Here is a 5,514-nt window from a genome sequence, read left to right on the forward strand (position 1 = left end):
GCAATATTAATCTTCTTTCACTTCCTTCCTATTACATTTACCTGCTCTGCAGACCCTACCCTGGCCACAGCAGGGGTCGGGACTGTTCATGAGGTGCAGTTCTTCAGTGTAATTGGTGATGGCAGCCTCGTACCTGGCAGCAGAGAGAGCGCTGCAGAGATTCATTCATGCATTCTTGTGTTGTCCTGCAGGGGGCAGGGAGCGGGGCGACTGAGTGACTCACCCCTCCGCACACTGACTGGTGCTATGGAAGTGTGTCGGAAACGATCTGTCACATCTGGCCCTGTCACTTTCAATCATTTATACACAGGCAAATGCACAAATGCTAGTGCAGAGTGCAGGGAAAGGGCCTGCTCATTTAAAGCCACAGCATGAGAAGGAAGGGACCCCGGAGACACAGCCACATTCCCACAATGTGACACAAATGTGTGGCACGCACATACATCCAGATATGATGCATGGGGAGATTTGTATGCACACACGAACATGCACAAACATTTGAAAACGTCTCCAAATGGAGAAAGGTATTTCAAGCTCCAGCCAAAAAGAGCATTGGAAGTGTCTTTTGGGTAATAATCCATCACATCATTCAGACATTAAGTGATTGCCTTTATGTAAGCTCCTGAAATGATATAATGATAATTACCAGATGAAGGCATCTTAGTTGACAGAATGTTCAAACTTTCAGACATTCACCCTTCATTATACTGCAGCAAGTTTTTTTTTAGACACGGGTGAAAAAAACTTCAGCAGTGCGAGTTTAAGGTCTTGAAGAGGAGCAAAGGTGACCCCGTTTCCTCTTCCCTGGTGTCCTGGCTCTTGTTTGAGGCTGTGGGTAGCTGAGAGATTAATTCGGCGACAGTTCAAGATAAAGGCAGAGGTGGTGCACAAACAGGCCAGAGACTGCACTGATCATTGAAAATAATTATTTGCTGTGTCACTGCCAACCCCTTCCCTCCATTCATCTATGTCAAGAAACCTTCTTTGACAGGCTCTGCGTGTGTGTGGGAAGACACTGGCAAGGATTACTATTAATGAAGAGAGGAATCTCACATCAAGATTTATGGATTAATCCCTTTTGGGTCTGAAAATACCAAAGATCTATACTCGCTGGCACAAGGTCGCAAGTTTTGTAATTTAAATGAAAGGGTTTAAAAGGTGACAAATGAACAAAGCAGAGTTTCATTACGGACTGATTCTTATGTACATCTCTTAAGATTTATTGCAGCATAATCCTTTGCTTAAAGAAAGGAGTGAACGCTGAAATGATTAATCTCTTTTAATGTTGGTGTCTGAAACAGCCCTCTCTCTATTTGTAATTGCCAAGGAAGCGAAAGTCCTCGTTGTTGGTTCAGGATGTTGCTACACTCTAGGAATGAAATGGCTAAAGGAACCTCTGATCTTTCTTTTTTTTTGCCTTGCTTTTCTTCAGACGCTTAAAACGACCGGAGGCTAAGTAACTGGTAGGCCCCGGTTAATGCTACCATACGCTTGAAGTCATTTTCGGAACAAGAGGCAGAAATACGGGACAAGAGAACAAGAAAACACAACAAATATAAAGGCCAAATTTTGAAACAAATTACACGCAGGGGCATGTGTGCTGCCATGATGTATTAAGGTGTGGAATACCTCTATCCTCTCTGCTGGATAAGCACTTCACTGATCCTGTGCATAAACATAATTTGGAGTGTCGTCTACAAGAGGCTCGCGGTGGATGGGTTTCAGCCCCGGGCAAAACGGGTGCAATAATTCACAATAATGCAAAGGAATATGCAAGCCTGCCTTCCGTGAAATGTCTCTCTCTCTCCTCATCATTAATATTAGACAATATGACAGTCAGTCATGTTGTTGTTAGAGATTGTATTGAGAACAACATTAATGATGTGTACATAGTCGTGTTGACTGAAGGAAGACAAATTACTCTTAAAACTCCTTGAGATGTACCGAACCCACACCCGAAACCTCCATCCCCCAGTGTGCTCTCTCCTTCCCCCTCCTTTGCTAAAATTTGCACCTCCTGGAGGTAAGCAAACTCAGTGGAGTGCGGGTGAGATCGGGGCGGGACTCCACAGTGACATGACAGAAATGTTAGTGACGATGAATTTCATATGTGCCAGTCACAAAGTGAGATGCTTGGCTGAGCTGACTGCTCTCATCACAGACAAAAGGGGAGGGAAAAAAGACAATTAATCTCCACTGATGGTCAAAATGTTTTTGCATGATGCTAATCAATTGTGAATAATTATATATAATGTTGTGCATTTTAACACAATTGCTTTTGGTTGGCCATTCTATAAAAACACAGAGGTACTGCATGATCATACAGATTTTTTCGTACTTCACTGCATAATGACAACACAGTAGTGTGTTGGTCTGCTAAATGTCCTCAGAGAAATAAATTCCAGCATTCAGAGCTCAGACTGAAGAAGAGGGTCAACCTCTGAAATGTCACTGCAATCATCATCCTTCACATAATTATCATAGATACAGAAAAAAATCTACCTAAAAAAACCTTAATGTGCATGCATTTATGCATTTAGCTAGATCTTTATGGTATTTTCTTCAAAGCCCAAGCAAACATCAAGACATTTCCCGTATTATAATTGTTACGTAAAGATTTAATCATAGCAAAAGCAGGTGTAAAGTCAAATAGAGATAAATTCATTGAACATAAAAACAAGACCATACATAGAAAGAAGCAGGTATGTCTCCTCTGTGCTGAATGAGTGACGTTGACAGATCGTTGCTCTCTTCTCTGCCCGGTCCTGTGAATACACATATCCTCGTGCTCCAAATGCAAGCTGACAGCTTGCCCGGAGAAATGAAGTTGGTAGTTTGGGGCAATGGTAAAGAGCCTGAGCAAACAGGACATGCTATGTACACCCAGGCTAACAATGAACATATGCTTTGTTTTTCTGATGCCAACACGGAGCATTCATGGCCTCAAGAGACTCCTGAGATTCAGGGACCAGTTGGAGCGAGCAGCCTGCTGGCTATTTTTGCCTTTTTTGGCAGACTGTTGTTTCTAATTTGTTTACAGAACTGTAGCCATTAAACTGCACTGTGGTTGTTACATTGTGGATATGTTTGTTGTTTATTTCTTTCTTAAAGCCATTACAGCATCTATAGCGAGAACCAGTTAATCCATACACAGGTCGATCCATACACAAGTCTTGTCTTCACACACACATCAAGGGACAATTTAGAATGTTAAATTAACCTAACCTGCATGTCTTTGGGCTGTGAGAGGAAACCGGAGCACCCGGCGTAAACCCAATCAGACACAGGGAGAACATGCAAACTCCACACAGAAAGGTCTCCTGTCCTTGCCGGGGCTCAAACCGGGGACCTTCTTGCTGTGAGACAGCAGTGCTAACCACCGAACTAACCACTGTGCTGCCCCTACATTGTTAAAAACAAAACAAAAAAACAAGTTAAAACATGACCTGAATGTCTAACCTGAGACTAACTCTGAACAAATAATTTGGACCCACTTTATATTAAATGACTTTTAAACAACTGCTAACATTTAAATTAATTACTTGATACACTATACTTATCAAATCACAATCAAATAAACACATAATCAAATCATAAATCCAGTATTACATAAAAACTTTCAGTAGTAAAGCATTAGCAAACATTATATGTGCCTAAAATAGCAGTTATTAGTAGAATTAGTTTAAATGTTTCACACTGCTCTTCAGACACCCTGAAAAAAAAATTATTCATTGAATTTACAATTTTTTTTTAAGGTAAGTGGTTGAAATAAATTTATTTTAGCTACATTAGGGTTGGGGTTAGTATAAGTTAGGTATAGGTATAAGTTGTGAACAGAGCAATAAGTTTCCACATTATTGTGATTTAAAACTAGACTTCAATGATCTAGGTGACAAATACAAGATCTTTGAATTACTTGAATGAATGGTGACTTGTTATATATCAAAATACTTGTGTGATCACAGTTTTGGATTCTGGTTTAAATGACCTCTCCTTTGATTAGGTGTTATTCTGAATTGGATATTATTCTGCATCTGTGAAGGTCTCAGAGGTAAATGACAGCTCTGACCAGTTTCTCTGTCCAGTTTATCTTACCACCTTCCAGAGATGCACAGACAGCAACTATAACAAAAACTGACCCATCTTTCCTCTACAGTTCATTTCTCATTCAGTTCTTATTTTTTTATTTTATTTTATTTGCAGCTATTGATGAGAACATAGCCATATTTACAGTATGTCACTCACTTTACCTGTCTTAAGAGTCCAAAAGCATTCGATGTGCGATTAAGTCTATTAATGCCGTTAGAATGCCCCATAATTCAAGTTATCATTTTATGAATTTATATATTCATAAAATATGATATACTTAAGTAATATTATACAAGCAAGAGTGCCATTTTCTTGAATATTAGTGTGTGAGTATCATAGCGTTTACGAATGTAATATTAACTTTATACAATGGTTCAAAAACAAGAAATATTGAGTGAGTTACATTTTAGACACACTATTGTCTTTTGTTCTTCTGTTTTGCCTACAAAAATTATTCTAAACAAAGCTGGAGCAGAACATTTGTGCATCTCAGAGCAACACTATAGTGTTTTGTCCCTGAAAGAATCTGTCTTTGAATGAGTAATTTAAGTCAATGATTCAATAATCCATTCCTAAAGACAGCCACTTGCTTCATTTCTAATTCAGTGAAGCCACTTGCTTCGCTGGAAAAAAAAAATCAGCCTTTTTGAACAAATTGTTTGAATGAATGAATCAATCAATCACTCATTAAGGGTCTTGTCTCCACCTAATGGCGGTTTTAGTGTCATACTAATTTATCCATGACAGGCCTAAACCAGCCAAGGTGCCAGAATATAGACACACTAAGCTAAATTTTGTATAATTATTGTTATTGGAAAAAAATCACACAAAAAAAATAGAAATTTTTTGTCAATATCACACGTCCCTATTATCTACATTCTTCAAAATATCTTGTTCCCTTTCATGGGAACTTCGAACTGCGTCCTCTAGGGGTCGCTATGGGGAACGCCTCGTCGTGACTCGTATCTGAAGCATACATTGAAAAAACACCAACTCGTTGGCCGGCGACAGCCATGACGTCACTACCGGTGCGACTACAGTATAAATCGGTGCCGGGAGCTACACTCAGCAGAAGAAAGACATTCATACAGATTTGAAAATGCAAATTGATGAAATTTTTCATTTTTTGGGGGTGAACTTAAGGCTGTTATGCATGACATGAGCACTACACAATAGGCCTAAACAATGCAAACTGTCATCTCAGCTCAGTCAAGAACCTTGTGAATGTTCAGAAAAAGTGCCTCTGGGATGCTCTTAATTCCTTTTTATACTGTTTATTGATGATCCTTACTACAGCTAACAGATTTTTAGCTGCAACTGAAGTCAAAGTTTTGAGACAGATGGCAGATCAGTGTGTCAGAGGGTCAAAGGCTACATCTCAACTTAGAAGTTGCTCACCTATATCTGAGAGGTCTGAGAGGTTTA

This window comes from Sinocyclocheilus grahami, unplaced genomic scaffold (genome assembly GCF_001515645.1).
Source record: "Sinocyclocheilus grahami isolate Dianchi unplaced genomic scaffold, SAMN03320097.WGS_v1.1 scaffold1126.1, whole genome shotgun sequence".
Taxonomy (NCBI): Eukaryota; Metazoa; Chordata; class Actinopteri; order Cypriniformes; family Cyprinidae; genus Sinocyclocheilus; species Sinocyclocheilus grahami.